The sequence below is a fragment of the Myxocyprinus asiaticus genome, chromosome 1 (genome assembly GCF_019703515.2).
Source record: "Myxocyprinus asiaticus isolate MX2 ecotype Aquarium Trade chromosome 1, UBuf_Myxa_2, whole genome shotgun sequence".
NCBI lineage: Eukaryota > Metazoa > Chordata > Actinopteri > Cypriniformes > Catostomidae > Myxocyprinus > Myxocyprinus asiaticus.
In genome coordinates, this window is record NC_059344.1 from 29,926,843 (window position 1) to 29,949,253 (window position 22,411).

At 44.1% G+C, this 22,411-nt stretch overlaps 1 pseudogene; it reads left to right on the forward strand.

Annotated features, from left to right (window-relative positions):
* The window catches only part of LOC127439842 (12S rRNA N4-methylcytidine (m4C) methyltransferase-like), a 125,924-nt pseudogene extending 103,816 nt beyond the window's left edge, over positions 1 to 22,108 (forward strand).
* The last annotated feature ends 303 nt before the right edge of the window (positions 22,109 to 22,411 follow it).

A 22,411-nucleotide genomic window follows, 5' to 3' on the forward strand; every position in this document is an offset into this window, starting at 1 on the left:
ATTAATTCCAATCAGTGAGCCCAACTTGTATTAATTGACAGTTCGCACTTTGACTTTTACCTGCTGTTCATGCTCAAGTTAATCAGACACGTTATGATTGCCTCGAGTGGGAGCTTTCTGGTTTCTCTCATGGGGGTGCAGCTTTTCTGTATCAGAGGCACTGAGGTTTTATTATGCAAGCCTTATTTCTAAGTATATAATCTATAAGCCTCATTTCTCATCTTCATTTGTTTTTAACAATCCACACACCAAGATTTTAATGCATGCGTTAATCAACTTGTTTGATTATTCGAGTTAAGTCGGGAGTCGGGAATAAAACATTTTTATTGCAATGGAATTTCCTCAAACACTACTCAAAATAGCAGCACAATGAGCTATAAGCATAAATAGCACAATACATAGGTCTTAAAATTATAAATCTCACAAGCCAAACAAATATGATCAAACTGTCACTGCCTGTATATGCGCTCTGCCCGTGCTGGTTAACATTTCCGTGTTATGTGTGTGGAGTTAAACTGCTGCGTTTAAATAGCCTCTTTGGGGTTCCTTGATTTTTAAATGGTTTAAAATCAAATGACATTGAACTTGTCTAATTATTGTACTTAAGTCTGCACACCAGAGCAAAAGGGAAGAAACCACTGTCTTACCGTTTATCAAGCATTGAAACTGTGCTTTGTTAAAAACAACCTGAAATCATGTTTAATAGCAGTCATGAAACCCAACCCAGGTGTTTCGGGATGCATTTATAAAATTAATGTCATTTTTAACTTTACTTGGTGATCCCACAATGACGTTTTATTGCCACGTTAAATAAAATGCAAAAAATTCGGATTTCGATAATTAAATCGTAATATTTTGCAAATAAATTAGAAATTAAGAGAATAAAGTTGTAGCATTAAGAGATTAAAGTCGTAATAGTTTGAGAATAAAGTCGTAGCATTATGATATTAAATTTCATATGAGAATGAAGTCAAAATTACTAGAATAAAGTTGTAGGATTTTGAGATTATAGTCATAATATTTTGAGAATAAAGTAAAAATGATTAGAATAAAGCCGTAGCATTGTGAGAATAAAGTAGTAGCCTATATTGTGTGAATAAAGTAGAAATATTAGAGAAAAAAATCTCAATATTAGGCTAAACAGAGCATCATTATCATAACGATAGAATGGACGCCGAGCCAGTAGCTTCATTAATGCAAGAGATGGATGTTTAGGATGTAGTTAAATCATACTTTAGGACAGGATTTAGAAATAAAGAAATCCTTGGTTTTTTGGCTCATCAGCACAGTGTTATTAGTATCTGAACCTGCAGCGGTTATGTAAATTGTATTTATTCAGGAGAAAGAACTAGACAGATTCACGCAGTCCCGATCGGCATTGGGTTTTCCTCTCTAAACAATACTGTAACTGAGGGGATGTTACCACATCTTGATATGGACTTAATTCACAGCAGTTCCAATAATTTTTCGCTTCACTTGAGTGCGAGCCTATATCTTGTGCCTCCCTTGACAGGTGCCCACATGTTGAAAACTCCTGTACTAATGCACACCTCATACATGAACAGAGAGCTTGCAAAATCTTACAAAAAATTCAGCTCGGTCGTATAGCCAAGTTATCTCCCTGGTTAGTGGTGTTGTATGTAAAGACCCAGATGCTCCACTTTGCTGTTGTCCACCACATCACTTTGATGTTACTTTCCTTTTGGTTTATTCTCAAAATATTATGACTTTAATCTCATAATACTTCAACTTTCTTCTCGTAATTTTTACTTTATTCTCAAAATATTACGACTTTAATCTCATAATGCTTCAACTTTCTTCTCGTAATTTTTACTTTATTCTCAAAATATTATGATAAATGACAATTGAAAATTTTAATTATTAACTTTGATTTTATTGTTAGCATTGATTGTTATTGTTAGCACAATAAATAATGAGCCGACAAGCTGTAATTCTCGCTTTGATCCTCCGCAATTTAAATTAAAACGTGTTTGATTTGTTTATTAAAAAATTACCACCCTACCTGTCAAATAATAATTAAGTCATGGAAGGAAGGATTCTTCTTATTTTTATATTATAATATGGCCTGTGGGCTAATCCCTGGATGACACTGATACACCCCTGGTGTAGTCAAAGACAAATTTCAACTTCGGTTGGCAATAAATATGTATTGCATTGTATTGTATTGTAAATATGTATATTGCATTGTAAGGCGCTAAAGGAACTGCACAAGGGTAGTTCCATCCCGGGATTGATGCAGGAACTGCGCTCGGCGACCGACCTCGCCCTCCAGGCGACGAAGGTCATGGCGCAGTCTCTCGGTCGGGCGATGTCCACCTTGGTGGTCCAGGAGCGCCACCTTTGGCTCAACCTGGTCAAGATGGGAGAGACCGATAAGGCGCGGTTCCTTGGTGCCCCCATTTCCCAGGTTGGTCTGTTCGGCGACACTGTCGAGGACTTTGCCCAGCAGTTCTCGGCGGTGAAGCAGCAGACGGAAGCTATCCAACACATCCTGCCCCGGCGCAGCTCAAGATTCCGCACACCGTCTGCTCGTCGCCAAGGGCATCCTCCTGCGGTGACTGCACCGGCCCCGGTGTGGAGCCCGCCGCAGGAAGCAGACACCACCCATCTCACGGCCGGCCACCAAGAACACGAGAAAGTCTTTGCAGCGCCCCTGAGATGGGCGACCCAGGGGTGAGGAAACCCACTGCTCTGGAGCTGGTAAGTAGACCACTGCATCCCCCAATGGAGGGCCGGGAGGAGAATCTTTTGTTACCTTTTCATTTAATTTCACCATATGCCCAAGTGGCTGCGGTACTCAAGAGTTCAGCAAAAGAGCGGTTTCCTTGTTTCCTGGGTCACATACCTAGTGCGCACGGCTGTCATCACGACCACCGTCCACCATTCCATTTCGGCAGGTTTGGTGCTTCAGCGGCAGTCTCCCAGCCCCTGTGTGCCTAGCTGTGGCACAAATCTGCCCCCGATGTGACGGTCTCCACGGGTCACGAGGACAGGCCTCTTCCTCCCCCGTCCCAGGCTGTTCTGGGGGTGGTCACAAGGAGCCAGGTAAGTGCTTCGATGTCCCTGAACTCAGCACGGCCACGGCACGACGTGGCACCTCAGGCTCTGCCCCGCCGTGAGACCCCACCCGCCAGTACGTCCGAAGATTGTCCCCTTGGTCCCCCTCGCCCGGAGCTTGGACGTGTGTCTTGCGCTTTCCAACCCGTCATGATGGCTGGTCCGGACCGTCCGACTCGGCTACACGATTCAGTTCGCCAAGCGTCCGCCCAGGTTCAGCTGCATCCACTTCACCTTGGTGAAGGGCGAGAACCCCGCTACCTTGCCTGTGGAAATCGCTACCCTCCTACGGAAGGGTGCAATAGAGCCTGTCCCTCCGGCCGAGATGAAGAAGGGGTTTTTCACCCCCTACTTCATTGTACCAAAGAAAGGCGGTGGGTTGCGGCCAATCTTGGACCTGCGAGTACTGAACTGGGCTTTACACAGACTCCCGTTCAACATGCTGATGCAAAAACGTATTCTAGCAAGCGTCCGGCATCAAGATTGGTTCACGGCGGTAGACCCAAAGGATGTGTCTTCACGAAGGTTGCAGAGGCAGCCCTTGCCCTATTAAGGGAAGTGGGCATTTGCATCCTCAACTATCTCGATGACTGGCTAATCCTAGCTCACTCTCGGGTTGTGTTGTGTGTGCACAGGGACCTGGTGCTCTCGCACCTCAGCCGACTAGGGCTTCGGGTCAAATGGGAAAATAGCAAGCTCCTCCCGGTTCAGAGTTCGACTTGGACTCAGTCTCGATGATGGCGCACCTCACGAATGAGCGCCCAGTCGGTGCTGACCTGTTTGAAGGCGTTCAGACAGAAGACAGAGGCTCCACTGAAACTGTTTCAGAAGCTCCTGGGGCATATGGCATCCTCAGCGGTGGCCACTCTGCTCGGATTGATGCATATGAGACCGCTTCAGCACTGGCTCCAGATTCGAGTCCCGAGATGGGCATGGACCCGCGAGATGCATCGCGCGGCCTGCCGCTGCCTCTTCAGCCCTTGGACCAACCTCACATTTCTACGGGCATGCGTTCCCCTAGAGCAGGTCTCCAGGCGTGTCGTGGTCAGGACAGATGCCTCCAGAATGGGCTGCGGCGCTGTATGCAATGGGCACGCAGCCGCTGGCTCCTGGACGGGCCCGCGGCTATGTTGGCACATCAACTGCCTCGAGTTTTTGGCAATTTTTCTCACCCTGTGGAGGTTTCGGCCGTTGATCCAGGGCAAGGAAGTGTTACTTCGGACAGACAACACGGCAACGGTGGCATACATCAACTGTCAAGGCGGCTTACGCTCCCGTTGTATGTCACAACTTGCCCGCCGTCTCCTCCTCTGGAGTCAGCAGCACCTCAAGTCGCTGTGAGCCACTTACATCCTGGGCAACCACAACACTGCAGCGGACGCGCTGTCACAACATTTTACCCTCAGGGGAGAGTGGAGACTCCACCCTCAGGTGGTCCAGCTGATTTGGAGTCAATTCAGGCAGGCACAGGTAGACCTGTTCGCTCCCCGAGAATCCTCCCATTGCCCGCTCTGGTACGCCCTGACCGAGGCACTTCTCGGTATAGACGTGCTGGCACACAGCTGACCCCCTGGACTATGCAATTATGCATTTCCCCCAGTGAGCCTACTCACACAGACCCTGTGCAAGGTCAGGGAGGACAAGGAGCAGGTCATCCTAGTAACACCCTACTTGCCCACCCAGACGTGGTTCTCGGACCTCACGCTCCTCATGTCAGCCCCCCACCCCCAGCAAATTCCCCTGAGGAAGGACCTTCTTTCTCAGGGACGTGGAACCATTTGGCACCCATGACCAGACCTCTGGAATCTCCATGTCTGGCCCCTGGATGGGACACGGAAGACTTAAGTTGCCTACCACCCGCGGTGGTAGACATGATCACTCAGGCTAGTGGCCCCTCTACGAGGCATCTGTATACCTTGAAGTGGCTTCTGTTCGCTAAGTGGTGCTCTTCTGGATGCAAAGACCCCCAGAGATGTGCAGTCGGATCGGCACTTCCCTTCCTGCAGGAGAGGGCGGCTGTCCCCCTCCACCTTGAAGGTGTATGTAGCCGCTATAGCGGCACACCACGACACAGTGGACGGTAAGTCCTTAGGGAAGCACGACCTGAGGTTCCCACGACCTCATTTAGGGATCAGGTGGTGAACCTGCAAGCGCTGCCCCAGGAGGAGGCAGACCCAGCCCTGATGTTGCTGTGTCCAGTGCACGCTTTACGCATATATTTGGATCGCACACAGAGCTTTGGAGTCTCTGAGCAGCTCTTTGTCTGCTTTGGTGGACAGCGGAAAGGAAGCGCTGTCTCCAAGCAGAGGATCGCCAACTGGGTGATTGATGCCATAGCAATGGCATACCACGCTTAGGATGTGCCGCCTCCTGCAGGGCTATGAGCCCACTCTACCAGGAGTGTGGCGGCCTCCTGGGCCTTGACCAGGGGCGCCTCTCTAACATATATTTGCAGTGCAGCGGGCTGGGCAACACCCAACACCTTTGCGAGGTTCTACAATCTCCGGATGGAGCCAGTCTCATCCTGTGTAGTGGCAGGCACAAGCAGATAAGTCCAGGACAGCTGGCTGGGTGTATCGCTTGCGCATAGCGCCTTTCAATTCCCCTGAGCTGAAGACATGCGCTGTTGACTCCCAGTAGTGTTCACAAACTGTGTTCCCTGGATGAATTCCTCCGAGCCCTGTGGCAGACGAGTTTGCGGAGAAACTCGCTGCTGGCTCAGTACATGTGCTAACTAAGCCCTGTACTGGGGTAGGTGCTCCGCATGTGTTGGTTCCCCATAGGTAAACCCATGCGACGTATATCTTCCTCTAATTCGTTTCCCTGTTGGTAAACTGTGTCTTCCTTGAGCAGAGGCCCCTCTGCCCCAGTCACCATGTTTGTAGAGACTCCTCCCCCGTAGGGTAGGACCTACCATGGGACTTCTCCACATGACATACTTCCGACAAGGCTCAGCAAGACCATGTGACGTATTTCCACTCAACCCCCCCCTCTGGGCGGGGTGTGATCTCTGCGGTGTCTTCACCTTGGGAGTGACACTCCCCCGACGTAGACCTGGTGGCCCCAGTCGGTTAACAAATTTGTTCCTGAAGGGCCATTCAACACTCATAACAGCGTTGGGGAAGGTTACGTGTCGGCCTGGTGCGCTGGCTACGAGGCACACAGTGGTCTGCCCGTCACACACCGCCAGTTTACGTAACACAGTTCAGCTAATTGTGGCATTTCATATAGGGACCCCTAGTGTCACTACATCGACACAACATCGAGTGAGTGACAGATAGGGAACGTCCTGGTTACTTTCGTAACCTCCGTTCCCTGATGGAGGGAACGAGACGTTGTGTCCCTCCTGCCACAATGCTGGACTACCCGCTGAAATGGCCGGGACCTTGTCTCGACTCCTCAGCATAAAACCTGAATGAGTGGTTGCATACCAGATCCTTTTATACCCGCATGTCCAGGGGAGTGGTATGCAAATACCACTCACCAATTTTCATTGGCCTTTTTTCAAAGACCAGAGGTGTTTCGAGCTCCCAAGAGTGACCCCTAGTGTCACTACCTCGACACAACGTCTCGTTCCCTCCATCAGGGAATGAAGGTTACGAAAGTAACCAGGACGTTATTAACCAAGAGAGTTAATTTTAAATTTAGAGGTAATTAGATAGATGCTGTTCTCATTGAACACATTCACATGCACTTAAGAAAATGGTTTATTCCAGGGTTTTTGCAGAAAGTAGCTTTCTGAAACATGTTTATGTTTCAGAACCCTGAATGGCGAGAATGATGGTTTCCCTACACCATTTAAGGGATTAAGAGGAAGCGGTTTAACACACCTGGGTTTCTCCCACAGAACACAGCTTATGTGGCCAGGTTTTTGAGAAGTGTGCATGTGCATGAACAGACTGATAACAAACATCATAGGATGGAGCCCAATAACAAGTCAACACAGTGGAAATAATTAAACATTTCTGGGAGTACAGTGGGAAAAGCACATACACTATAACCTATACCCATTTATACACACTAATGTAAAATATTGACTTTCCTCATGTTCGCATATATTGGTCAATCCCAGAGTTTTACCTAAGAGGGAAACCCCACTATTGCAGCACAATTCTGCTGCAGGTTTCAATAGAAAGTTAAGGAAACAAACACAGCAACAACTGTGGAATATCTGAAAATAAAGCGAAGCAACAGAAAATAAAATAGCAAAATCTTCCTTGAATGCACAAGCATCGCGGGGAAATTACGTTGCTGTGGAGAAAGCTGCTCACTGATCCGCATGTATACAATAGTAAAGAGTACGGCACTGTTGCATTGCATGTAAGTGGAAACACCACTTTCTCGTTTTATTTCTTGCAGTAAGCCACTTTCTGGTGTCCATGTAAATGTAATCAATGTCACACTAATCAGGTCCGGATCTAGACTGTGTAGTATAACAGTCATTTTAAACCTCAAATTGTAATTTTTATAATTGGTTCAGAATCAAACATGGAATTACTTTTGCCGGAGCAAAAAAATTAAAATAAAATTAAAATAAAAATTAAAAATAAATAAATACATTCAAATTCATTCCTTGACTTGCGTTTGTGGGGGCAGATGGAAAATGTAGAGGGGCACTGCCCACCCCAGCCCTCTCTAGATCTAGCCCTGCCCATCAGGATCCATTGCCAGTTATGGAGAATCAATAGTGAGGAGAGCATCCATGAGCTAACAGGAACCAGCTGATTAATATATTCACATGGTATTTGTTTGTGAGTAATGGTTTTAAGGGATTAGATTATTTGATGCTTTCTTTCAAAAATGAGAATAATTTCATTTTTTGCGGTCTTGCTACCGCATATGCACGACATTTTATGATTAATGTTCACAGTCCGTTGAACCTGAACTTGATTTTATTTGTTTGTGCATTAGTAGCTTCTGTTCCAGAGGGAACAATTTTTCCAAACACACCAAATCACAAAATAGCCCTCTTTCAAACTTTCTCTCTCTTTTTTTGATGTCTGTCTGTATATTTATCCATTTCTTCTGTTCATTTTTTATTCCTTTTCATTTTTCTCCTTCTCCATTTCTCTTATTTTCCTTTATTTTTTTCATTCCCTCCTTGTCATTTCTTGATTTTTAGATACAAGAGAGGGGGAAAGAGGTTGGGCAGGGGCATGTGGTCTTATTGATTGGCCAGTGTCTCTCTTCTCCAGTCCCAGAAGTGCAGGAATTGAGAGATGCAACACCTCTCTTTGTCTTGAGCTGTATATCTCTCCATCTCTTCCACTCATGCATTATTGTGTCATTCTACAGCACTAACAGCATCTGCTAGATTGTTTTATTTTTTATTTTTATATATTTCTCTAAACCGTTAAAAGACATGTTCTAATAATATTCCTGAAGGTCACAGTGACAATTTTTTTAAGTGATTTCCTGAGTTATTTATTTATTTGTTATTGCTGTAACAAACATAATTTTCTTACTTTTTCTCAATTGTTCATCATGTTTTTTCAAGTTCCACATAACGGAGTTGCCCTGGAAGGTCAACACATAATGATAATAATAATAATAATAATAATTATTATTATTATATATATATATATATATATATATATATATATATATATATATATATATATATATATATATATATATAGACCAGCGAGTCTACCTGCACACTACAAGTCGCCTCTCACCATAGCATTTAAGTATCTTTTAATTTTATCTCTTTTCTTACGTTCCTTGTACATACTAACATGTCTACCTCACGAATAACATTTGCCTTCAAGCACATCCCTGTTATCTGTTACAGACCATTTACACAATATAGATACAAGACAAAACGCAACCCACACAACCTACGGCCACGGCACTTCAGCACCTGCTCTGATCTCTTTCTCAGTGGGACTCTGGAACCGCCAGTCAGCTGTTAACAAAGCTGACTTCATTCCAGCCTTTGCCACACAGTCCACCCTCAGCATCCTGGCACTGACAGAATCATGGATACGTCCAGAGGACACAGCAACACCTGCTGCTCTTTCCAACAACTTTTCCTTCTCTCACACCTCTCGACACACCGGTAGGGGTGGGGGAACAGGTTTGCTCATTCAGAACAACTGGACTTTTTCATCACACTCTTCTCTATGTAACAATACTACTTTTGAATTCCATGCTTTACTACAATGCAACGCACAAAAATACATGTTGTTGTCATTTATCGCCCTCAAGGTCAGCTGGCAAACTTTCTCGAGGAGTTGGATGTCCTGCTGTCCTCCTTCTCGGAGGATGGTAAGCCACTTGTGGTTCTTAGTGATTTCAACACACACCAAGACAAGCCCCAGGCCACTGAACTGAATGCTCTTCTGGCCTCATTTGACTTGGAAAGACTAAGCACCAAAGCAACACACAGATCGGGCAACCAGCTGGACCTCATTTTTACACGTAACTGTACCATCTCAAATATTCTTGTTACTCCTTTACATGTCTCTGATCACTACTTTGTTCAATTCAACATGACTCTCCCATCTACATTAAAACAGACTCCACATTTGGTTTCCTTTTGCCATAACATCCGTTCTCTTTCACCCTCTCGCCTTTCCACTGCTGTCTCTACCTCTCTTCCCACACAAAATTTATTTTCCATCCTTGATGTAAACACTGCCACAGACACACTAAGCTCCACTTTAACAACCTGTCTAGACAACATCTGTCCTCTCTCCTCAAGACCAGCACATACTACACCACCCAGCCCCTGGCTCTGTGATGTCCTTCATGAACATCGGACTGACCTCAGGGCAGCTGAGAGGAGATGGCGGATATCTAACGATCCAGCAGATCTAGGTAAGTATCAGTCTCTGCTTGTAACTTTTTCAGATAACGTTAAATCTGCAAAAACATCCTACTACCAGAACAAGATCAACAGCACCACAGACACTTGCAGCTTGTTTAGAACATTCAACACACTTCTCTGTCCTCCCCCTCCACCGCCTGACACATCACTGACAGCAGATGTCTTTGCCACATTTTTTACTAATAAGGTTACAACCATCAGCAATACATTCTCAGCACCTCACCCTGTCAAACACCCGTCTCCTGTATGCAACTCCTCTGTCTCTATGTTCTCTCCTCTGACTGACACTGAGGTCTCTAAACTCCACTCCAACCACCTCACCACCTGTTCCCTTGACCCCATTCCTTCTCACCTTCTCCAGGCCATCTCTCCGTCCATCTTACCTGCACTCACTCACATAATTAACACATCTCTACTTACAGGCACTTTTCCCACTACATTTAAGCAGGCTTGAGTAACCCCGCTGCTGAAGAAATCTGCATTTAACCCCACACAAATAGAACAATTCAGACCAGTCTCTCTCATCCCATTCATGGCAAAAACACTTGAAAGGGCAGTTTTCAATCAAATCTCTGCCTATCTCTCACAGAACATGCTGCTGGATGACAATCAGTCAGGCTTCAAAAGTGGACACTCCACCGAGACTGCCCTGCTGACTGTCACTGAGTCGCTGAGACAGGCGAAAGCTGAATCCAGATCATCTGTCCTGATTCTACTGGACCTTTCTGCAGCCTTTGACACAGTCAACCATCAGATCTTACTCTCCACCCTCTCTTGGCTGGGCATCACAGGAACTGTGCTTGACTGGTTTAATTCCTATCTCTCAGGTAGGTCCTTCAAGGTAACCTGGAGAGGCGAGGTGTCCAAATCACATCAGCTAATTACTGGGGTACCTCAGGGCTCAGTGCTTGGGCCACTTCTCTTCTTTTTATACACAACATCACTGGGACCCATCATTCAGGCACATGGTTTCTCTTACCACTGCTACGCTGATGAAACACAACTCTACTTGTCTTTCCAGCCCAACGACACCACAGTGACTGCTCAAATCTCTGCCTGCCTGGCAGACATCTTGGCCTGGATGAAGGAACACCACCTGCAACTTAACCCAGCCAAGACAAAACTCCTTGTCTTTCCAGCCAACCCTGCTGTTGAACACAACATCACCGTGCAGCTGGGTGCAAATACAGTAACGCCTTCCAAAATGGTCAGAAAGCTAGGGGTAATATCATGGTTACTTGTGTGACCTCCATTCCCTGATGGAGGGAACGAGATGTTGTGTCGATGTAGTGACACTAGGGGTCACTCTTGGGAGCCCGAGACACCTCTGGTCTTTGATAAAAGGCCAATGAAAACTGGCGAGTGGTATTTGCATGCCACTCCCCCGGACATACGGGTATAAAAGGAGTTGGTATGCAACTACTCATTCAGGTTTTATGCTGAGGAGCCGATATAAGGTCCGGCCATTTCAGCGGGTAGTTCAGCGATGTGGCAGGAGGGACACAATGTCTCATTCCCTCCATCAGGGAACGGAGGTTACACAAGTAACCATGACATTCCCTATCTGTCACTCACTCGACGTTGTGTCGATGTAGTGACACTAGGGGTCCTTATACGAAATGCCACAACTGGCTGAACTGTGTTACGTGAACTGGCGGTATGTGGTGGGCAGACTACTGTGTGCCTCATAGCCAGCACACCAGGTCGACATGTAATCTGGATGCACCTGGAGACCAGTTCTAGAGGAACACCTGCCTGTAGAAACGAGAGGTTGGTCCAAGGGCTGAAAAGACGGTGACAGACCGGCGTGATGACCACGCGATGTGTCCCGTGGCACCATGCCCATCTCGGGACTCGAGTCTGGAGCCAGTGCTGAAGCGGTCTCATATGCATCAACCCGAGTGGGGTGGCCACCGCCGAGGATGCCATATGCCCCAGGAGCCTCTAAAAAAGTTTCAGTGGAACTGCTGTTTTCTTTTTGAATGGCTTCAAACAGGCCAGCACCAACTGGGTGTGCTCGTTCATAAGGCGTGCCATCAAGGAGTCTAAGTCCAACTCCAAACCGAGAAAAGAGATGCTCTGAACCGGGAGGAGCTTGCTCTTTTCCCAGTTGACCTGAAGCCCTAGTCGGCTGAGGTGTGAGAGCACCAGGTCCCTGTGTGCGCACAACTTGTCTCAAGAGTGAGCTAGGATTAGCCAGTCATCGAGATAGTTGAGAATGCGAATGTCCACCTCCCTTAATGTGGCAAGGGCAGCCTCTGCAACCTTCGTAAAGATGCGAGGAGACAGGGACATGCCGAAGGGAAGACTTTGTACTGATATGCCTGACCCTCGAATGCAAACCACAGGAAGGGTCTGTGTCGAGGAAGGATCGAGACGTGGAAGTACGCATCCTTCAGGTCTACCACCGCGAACCAATCTTGATGCCGGACGCTCGCCAGAATGCGTTTTTATGCATCAGCATCTTGAACGGAAGTCTGTGTGAGGCCCAGTTCATTACCGGCAGGTGGGGCCTCGTGGCCGGGCGGAGCTCGAGGTGCCACACCACGTCATGGCCGTGCTGAGTCTAGGGACATCGAAGCACTTACCTGGCTCCTTTTGACCACCCCCAGAACAGCCTGGGACGGGGGAGGAAGAGGCCTGTCCTCGTAACCTGAGACTGCCACATCGGGGGCAGCTGTGTGACACAGCTGGGCGCTCAGGGGCGGAAAGGCCACCGCTGAAGCGCCAATCCTGCAAGAAAAAACCCGTGGACGGCAGTCCTGGTGACGACGTGCACACTGGGTATGTGACCCAGGGAAGGAAGCCGCTCTTTTGCTGAACTGTTGGGTACCGCAGCCACTTGGGCATGCAGCGAAATCAAACAAAAAGGCAACAAAAGATTTTCCGGGATGGAGTGGTCTTTTTACCAGCTCCAAGTTCGTGGGTTCCTTCATCCCTGAGTCACCCATCTCAGGGGCGCTTTGAGGACCTCCATGGGTTCTTGGGCGCTGGCTGTGAGATGGGTGGCATCTGCTTCCTGCGGTGGGCTCCACACCGGGCTAGGCCGAAGGGGCGGGCTGCGGCGGAGCCGGTGCAGTCACTGCAGGGGGATGCCATTGGCGACAAGCAGATGGGGTGCGGGATCTTGAGCCGTGCCAGGGCAGGATGTGCCAGATTGCCTCCGTCTGCTGCTTCACCGCCGAGAACTGCTGGGCAAAGTCCTCGGCGGTGTCGCCGAATAGGCCCGCCTGGGAAATGGGGGCATCAAGGAACCGTGTCTTGTCGGCCTCACCCATCTCGACCAGGTTGAGCCAAAGGTGGCGCTCCTGGACTACTAGTGTGGCCATCATCCGTCCGAGAGACCGCGCCGTGACCTTCGTCGCTCGGAGAGCGAGGTCGGTTGCCGAGTGCAGTTCCTGCATCAAATCTGGGGCGGAACTACCCTTTTGCAGTTCTTTCAACGCCTTGGCTTGGTGGACCTGCAGGAGAGCCATGGCATGCAGGGCAGAGGTGGCTTGTCCAGCAGCGCTGTAGGCTTTAGCCATCAGGGATGACGTAGGCCTACAGGGCTTGGACGGGAGCTTAGGGCGTCCGCGCCAGGTGGCGGCACTCTGCGGGCATAGGTGCACCGCGAGTGACTTATCCACCAGGGGAATTGCCGTATAGCCCCTGGCCGTCCCGGCATTGAGGGTAGTGAGAGTGGGGGAACTGCGGAATCGGGGCTGGGCAGTAAAAGGTGCCTCTCACGACTTCGTCAGCTCCTCGTGCCCTTCTGGGAAGAATGGCACTGGAGCGAGGCGTGGCTGCTTTGAGCGGTGCCGCGAGCCCAGAAACCAATCATCAAGCCGCAAGGGTTCAGGGGAGAGCGGAGGGTTCCACTCTAACCCGACGCTCGTGGCCGCCCGGGAAAGCATGTCCATCATTTCGGCATCGGCCTGTGACTGGGCAATCGTCCCCGAAGGGGGAAGCCCAGCTGAGGCTTCTGTGTCCGACTGGACAAGCCCACTCTCCGAAGTTGCGCTCGAGAGCTCATCATCTTCGCGGGCTCCGAACAAGAAGCCAGACTCGCCGTGAGATGAGTCGGCGAACTCATCCGGAAGCCCGATTGGGGCAGACGAGCGTGCTGGGGAATGGGAGGTCCGCGGGGGGATACCTGGTGGAGACGATCCCATTGGGGTCCCCAAATCGCTAGCCGCGCTGGCCTCATACCCGTAAGTAGAAGGACCGAGGTGGAAAGCAAGCCGCGACCACAACGTTGCCATGGTCATGTTCTCGCAGTGAGAACATGAACCATCCACAAAAGCTGCTTCCGTGTGGGTGGCGCCCAGACACGAAAGACAGCAATCATGACCATCCGAAGTTGAGAGATAATGACCGCAACCAGGATTAACACACAATCGGAAAGGCATCTTTAAAAATACGCGTCTTTAAAAAGATGTTCCATGTGTGCCGCTCTTTTGGGGAAATATATACTCTTTTAGAGGAGAAAAAGCTCTTTCAGAAAATATACTCTCTTGTTTTTCTGCCGAAGCCCAGGGGCGTTCTCTGCAGTGCACCAGTGAAGAAGCCGCTGAAATGCGGCGTCAGATCCAGCAGAGGTGAATGAACAGTAGTATTCAGCTCAATGAGCATGACCGTTCGGCTCCGAAGAGAAAATCTGAATGAGTGGTTGCATACCAGCTCCTTTTATACCCGTATGTCCAGGGGAGTGGCATGCAAATACCACTTGCCAATTTTCATTGGCCTTTTATCAAAGTCCAGAGGTGTCTTGGGCTACCAAGGGTGACCCCTAGTGTCACTACATCGACACAACGTCAAGTGAGTGACAGATAGGGAACACATTTTTTCACATGAGCACTTAACAAGTCACAAAAAAAAAAAAAAAAAAAAATTCCTTGTTGCACTTTAATCTGTTTTGAATGCTATTCTGATGCTAGTGAAACTATGTAATATGGCACTTATTCGTACCACTGTCTCCTTAAGATGATTCGCTTTGGATAAAAGCGTCTGCCAAATGAATAAATGTAAATATACATATATATATATATATATATATATATATATATATATATATATATATATATATATATATATATTTTTTTTTTTTTTATTTATTTATTTTTTTTTTATAAAGCCTGGTTTGTGCTCGATGTTTTAGTTTGCATTGCACATTGCCTTATTTTCATGCAGCCATGCACATCACAATTTTTGTTAGCATATACACTTTTGCACATGATCCTTCAGTCCCAAATTTGAGGGATGGTTGGGCGAGCAGATACACCTCTATTACAAGTAGTGAGGCAGAAAATAAATACCACAAATAATCTTAAAGGAATGTTCTGGTTTCAATACAAGTTAAGCTCAATCGACAGTATTTGTTGCATAATGGTGATTACCACAAAAAATTATTTTACTCGTCCTTCCTTTTCTTTAAAAAAAGCAAAAATCGGTGTTACAATGAAAGGAGAGTGTGTTATAATTGAAGACTCTCTTATTCTAGCTGTTAATAGAAACTTCATAGGAAGCAGTCAGACTTCAGCCCTAAAGTCATGAATGCAGCAAAAATGAGTTGGGGAAAAGATGAGTTGGATAGAACCCATTTGTAAAGTGATACAGAATTTGGCTTTGAGCTGAAGTCACAGAGCCAGTAAAGTGGTATGGTCTAATTATTGGTGTAATGGGGAGGCCGAGGCTCAGCAGGAACAAGATGGACTCAACCTTGAGTACCCCCAGCCTGACATTCAATTTGACATGCGAATTCATGCCGTTCAGCCAGGTAGTTTCTCTAGGAGCGTTTGGGTGTGGCATCCTAATGAATATAATGAGTAAAATAATGTATCATTCTCTTTAAATGAGTACATTAACTTTATTTTAAGAAAAAAAAAAAAGAAAAAAAAAATCTCTGATCAGTGAGCACTGTTTGAGATTGGATCTCCTCTCTCTTTCTAACGTCTTACGGCTGTTTTGAGTTTAGCAGATTGTGCTCTTGGGTTCTCCTGCAACTCTTCTTCACTTGGCTTCATCATTTTTTTCTGTAGACTGACCCAAAATGCACTGTCTCATCCCCTCTCCTCTTTTTCATTCTCTTCCTCCTCCTCCTGCTCCTCTTTCTCTACTCCACACCAGGCTTTGGCTCGCTGGAGAATCCTGTGGCATGGTGGGGCAGTCAAGTCCTCTCCACGGAGGAAGTGCTTGGTCAGCCAGTCAACCAAGGAGTAGAAGGTGAGAAAACCCTTGGGATGGAGCATGTCCTGTGTCACATGCAAGCCAGCGTGTAGCTCGTTTAGCTCCTCATTAATTAACATCCGTAAAGCCTGGAAGATTTTGGTGGCCACATGTGACGTCCGCTTCAGTCGGTCACGCTGGTCATACATGCACTTGCTGGAAACGCTCCTGAAATGCGAGAGGCAGATTAAGAGAGGATGAAAACCTCGTAATAATCATTTTGTGAAAGGTTCAAATGTCACCACACTTATTGAGTTTGTTTATAAAATGTCACAGCTGAGTAAAGCTGAGTAAAAGCAAAGTAAAACTGCTCAAAATGCTGAGCCAAAACAATTTGAAAAATGTCACATAGAACATGCATGTGAATGTGATTGTGAATACGGTTATGAAAAGACTAAGGCATTAGCCAACGTGCCCCTGCTGGAGTAATGGCAACCCAGCGATGTGTACATTAGTTTCACTTTTCACATGCTCTTTTTGTGGGTCCATACTTAAAAGGTTAAGGCCCCAGCACACTCACGGCCAAGGATGCATTAACACACAGGCTTACACGGGCTGAAGCCCAGGAAACCACAACTCCCATGGGGCCCAGCTCATGGTGTTTGGCACCCCATTTTCCCTTATCCATGTTTGTGGGAGGAGCACATATAAATGCTTTCAGCAGGAGACACAGTTGTTGACATGGAGACGGAGAGCAGTTCCACCCCCCCCCCATTCAACAACTGGAAGGGGGCCTCTGAAGTACAGCGAGCCCATGGGCCCAGAGGTACCTTAAAGTTCCCCTGTCCACAGCGAAGTGCTTCTTCGTTCTTTGCTCAGAGCCAAAAATATGTTTGAAACAGCTGAGCAATGACATACTGTTAGCAAACATTCCAACACCTGCCATACCGCTGTGGGAGGCATTTAGAGATACATTTAAATAAGAGGACGCTCAAGACAACATGAAAAACATCAACTAATATGACATTAAAATGTGTTATCAATTACTTCATGCCTCATTCTATGAGTAGAATTTAACAAGATCAGTAAAACAAGCTGTTATAACAATGAAAAAATTATTTAAAGTAATATATGCAGTAGATAATGTGTAATTTGTAATGTTTAGCTTTTGCATTAATGGCGCTAATATGCAAAGATGACATAATATGTGCCAACTACACTCTGTAATTTATGATAACACTGATACTTCTGTAAAGATGGGTGAATAATAGTGTTAATGGTCAGAATACAGACAAAGACTGATGGCATATCTTACTTTTGACAAATGTGTGAATTGCTTTCAGCTGCATACGGCATATTAGTGAATGGGCACTTAAAGGAATATTCTGGGTTCAATGCAAAATAAACTCAATCGACAGCATTTGTGGCATAATGTTGATTACCACAAAACTTTATTTCAACTCGTCCCTCCTTTTCTTAAAAAATTTTACATTTTTAAAAAAAAAAGCAAATAGCAAGGTTACAGTGAGGCACTTAAAATGGAAGTGAATGGGGCCAATGTTTGGAGGGTTTAAAGGGTTAAATGTGGAGCTTATAATTTTAGTAAAGCACTCGCATTAATTATTTTGTTAAAACTTGTGTATTATTTGAAAAGTTGTTTAAACTGTAATTTTTACAGTCATTTTAGCATACTGTTTATGTCTTGTGGCTATACTTTTGAAAGAGTGAGTATTTTAACATTCAAAAATTGGCCCCATTGACTTACATTGTAAGTGCCTCACTGTAACCCAGATTTTTGCCTTTTTTAAAGAAAAGGAGTGTCAAGTCAAAATTGATTTTGTGGTAATCAATATTATGCCACAAATTATGTCGATTGAGCTTAACTTGTAATACTTGTAAAACCCGGAATACTCCTTTAAGAGTATTTGAGCAGATTTGATTCCTTTCTGTAATTACACAGAGATTTTGTTCTGACATCACACCCGTTAATTTTTTCGGGCCTTAACTTCACTCTAAAATTAAATTCTGTCATCATTTGCTCACCCTCATGTTTATGTTCGATCTATTTTGTTCCGTAAAACACGAGGACATTTTTTGAAGAATGTTGATGCTGCTCTGTTTTCCATACAATGAATGTGAACAGTGACGGAAGCTTTCAGTCCCTTACATTCTAAGTTTTCCACAAACGAAATAAAGTCATACAGGTTTGGAACAGAAGTGAGCAAATGATGACAGAATTTTCATTTTTGGGCAAACTATCCCTTAAATATTTCAAAAATATGTCACAGTGTCCCTGTTAAAAAGTGTCAGAGTGTCCCATGAGAATGTAATTTTCTGCATTCAATCATTGCAAACACAAAAGAGACCCTTTTCTTATTCTGAAAAAGAGAAAAAAAGCAGAGGGATTTTTTTTATTATTATTACTAAAACAGACACTGTACAGGTAACTTGGCAACTAAATTGTAGTTTGTTGTGTTGTTGTATACAGTGTGTTGACACCTCCCAGAGTAGTAAATGTGATATAGGTATATATCTCACATTATATCTGAAAAGAGACATCAAAAGGGCATCAAAGTCTGAAAAACAACAACAAAAAACCCTGTATAAAATGCTTGGCTTCATATTCCAAACAACAGTACTACTGAATGAGACCAAGAACCTTGTAGTCAAGTTATTTGTCATAATATCTTATGTGATGAAGTCCCTTTTCTGGCTTTATGAAGCTTAAAATTCAGTATGATGGAAATAGCCAGACTGATCTCACAGTGAAATCGAAACGTTGACAGAGATGGCGCTTGTCAGTGAGTCGGCATAATGTGGCCGATCCTAGGGTACTGGAACTTTCAGAAACTATACACCAACTTCCCGTGAGATGATGCTGATATAGCACCATGAAGGGATTCATTTTGCAAGAACAATCGAGAAGCAAGATCCTTTTGAAGCACAAAAGGTGCAATGCACTTTAAGACAAGTCCATATAAACACAAAATTTACAAAAGGGACACAAAAGGGCTTATTCCAGATAAGTATTGTATGTGTGATGACACAGAGGTTTTGAAAATAAACAGGTTGTTCTACAAAGCTTCCAAAGCTCAGTATATTGTGTATACGCGCTGTATATATTGTGCTGAGATGAACTGGGTCAATGTGAAAAAGGGGAGGTGATGTTGCTCCCTGAACTGACCCCATGGAGAGCTTAAAATTGCAAATAGAGTGGATACAGAGAATCTGCTCATCGTGCTATAGACTACTTATGAAAGGTTACTTAAATTTGGTGACCTTAAGGAATGTTAAGGGTTCAAAACAGCTAAAGTTCTATCAATAGCATCTGTGGCATGCTGTCAGTTACTAAAGAAAATTATTTAGATAATAAAAAAATGTGGTTACACTAATTCACTTAAAATGTAAGCATGAGGGGCAAGGCATTCTTGAGGGTTTAAAAGCAGAAATTTGCAGTGTTTTTTTGTTAAAATGCTAATACTAATTTGCACTTATTTAAAAAATGGGTGTTATTTGAGCTGTAAAGTTGTCAAAATCATACTTTTAGGAGTGGGACTACTGTTCTGTGTGAATGAACTTCTGGTTATGCATGATCAACGTAAATCCTGTAGGTAGAGTTTTCCAATGTAAACAGTCCCTTTTTTTAACTAATCTTTTCTACCATGTGTAGCAATACAAAAACACCAGAATATTTTTGCAATTTTTTTCTGTTTATTCTTTTAATATTCTTCGATTTTTTTCTTTCTTTCAGATGGTCCAAATTTTTATATTATGGTAAATGTATGCATGGTTGCCCTCTGTTTATCCTTCATATGCCAATTTTAGCAGAACATGGACTGGGCCCACATTTTTTTTCCCACTGGTTCAAAGGAGACAGTTAAATTCCTGCAAACAGGAACATTGCAGATTTTCTTGTAATACTGCTACCAAATCAGGCCCAAAACAACTTTTGAAGGAGGAATAGTTGTTTAAAATGACGCATGATTTGATTTCTTGTAAATGAAGTTAAAATGCATAAACCAAAATGTACTTTATATATGGTATATATATATATATATATATATATATATATATATATATATATATATATATATATATATATATATAGGGATAATTCACACAAAAAAAGAAAAAAAAATAGAAAATAAAATTCTGTAATCATTTAGTCACTCTCATGTTGTTCAAACCCCTAAGGCTTTATTTTGTTGAACACAAAAGGAGATGTTAGGCAGAATGTTAGTTTCAGTCTCACTTCACTTTCATTGTGTGAAAAAAAAAGATGCTGAGAAAGTGAATGGTGACAGGTGACATTCAGCCATATTTCCTTTTGTGCTACATGAAAGACAGTACTAGAGGAACAATCTTCACTGTGACAAGAGGCCAGGAGGATTTTTATATGTGGGGAATTTTTTATGTACGTAAAAAGTTTGACACAATTAAACAGTATAGCTTCGCATCACTGCAGCAAGTGTTGGGGTGCAATCAGGGGCGTGTGTAGAGCCCACATGTAAGTTGGCAATGCAGCATGTGACATAGAGAGAGAGAAAGAGATGGAGAGATTGCATCTCTATGCGGCGGCCTCTCTCCCTTTGTTGAGCTAGTGGGGGTGAGTCACACACCTGCAGGACTCGGGTGGGATTCAGCTGCCATGGTAATACTCAGCGCTTTGTGTACTGCACTCCATCCATTGAGTTGTTTGATTTACATGCATTTTCCCACACACCTCATCAGCAGCATGATACAAGATCAGAATATTTTCTCTGAGATCACAGTTTTTAACACCTCGTAATATCGGTTCACTGTATAATATATATATATATATATATTATTGAATAAATTGTTCAATAAAACTGTTAAATTTCATACCTTTTCATTTGGAAAATCAAACTTTTTTTTTACACACATATATTAGAAATACACATAGATGTCAAATATATAATATAATATAATATAATGATTTAATTCATGCCATCCCAGATGTGTATGACTTTCTTTCTTCTGCAGAACACAAATGAAGATTTTTAGAAGAATATTTCAGCACTGTTGGTCCTGAAAATGCAAGTGAATGGTGACCAGAGCTTTGAAGGTCCAAAAGTTACATAAAGGAGGCATAAAAGTAATCCATAAGACATAAGCAATTTGATTGGTGTGGGTGAGAAATAGATCAATATTAACCCTTTACTACCAATCTCCAACTTTGACCAGTACCAACCAGTAGGTGGCTGAATGTGAAATTGAAAGTCATTTCCACACCAGAATGTGGAATTGAAAGTGCTGATTTACAGTTAAAAAAGGACTTAAATATTGATCTGTTTTTCAACCACACCTATCATATCGCTTTTGAAGTTATGGTTTTAACCACTGGACCTACAGAGCTGAAATATTCTTTGGAAAATCTTTGTTTGTGTTCAGCAGAAGAAAGTCAGTCATACACATCTATGATGGCATGAGGGTGAGTAAATGAAGAATTTTCACTTTTGGGTGAACTATCTCTTAAATTAATTGTGATTAATAATTATATAAAAAGTACGCAATTAATCATGTCCCCGGACTGTATCAAGGAATATTCCTACCTTCGGAGCAATTCATGCTTGAAGTACCACCTGTTTTCATGTTTTCAGCAGGGGGCAGTAAGCGAAACTCCAGTTGAACAGGCAGTGTGCTGCTGTACAGAGAACAAACCACACTCAGGCTTGCTTGACACTAGGGAACGCAGAAGAAGAGAATGTGTTCTTGCGTTCAAACACAGCTGGATGGAGCGCAATTCTGAAGGCAAGGATCTCGAGATATGTTTTTCTAAGTTTCAAACTAGATTTAACTTGACACAGGGGCCAAAAAAAGCTGTGTTTATGACGTGATGCAACAATAGTGAGATGCTTAAAAAGTGTCTGTCTGATGCTTATGTACAGAACATTGACGCATCCTCGGAAAAGCCCTTATAATAATCTCAGATAGATTCACAAATTCAAGTGCAAAATGGATATCTGTGGTCTGAAGGCCAATGATAGACTTATGTTTAATAATATGGGAATAAACAATATATTGCCTTCTTAAGACACTTTTTGTGTTGTCTTATTAATGCTTTATTCCTCGCCCACAATAATGCATATGAATTATCTGAATGATTATATTTACAATATATATTATGTTTAAAATGATTTATTTATGGTTATTAATTATTAACTATAATTATTTAATCACAATATATTGAATTATTGTTATTTGATGGGCTGAGAACAATAATCAGCATATCATGTAATTAATGTTATCTATTTTTTTTTTCCACTGAAAGCCCTAAATGTAATTTAATATAATTATTTTGCATGATTGATACACATTAAAGATAATTTCTTT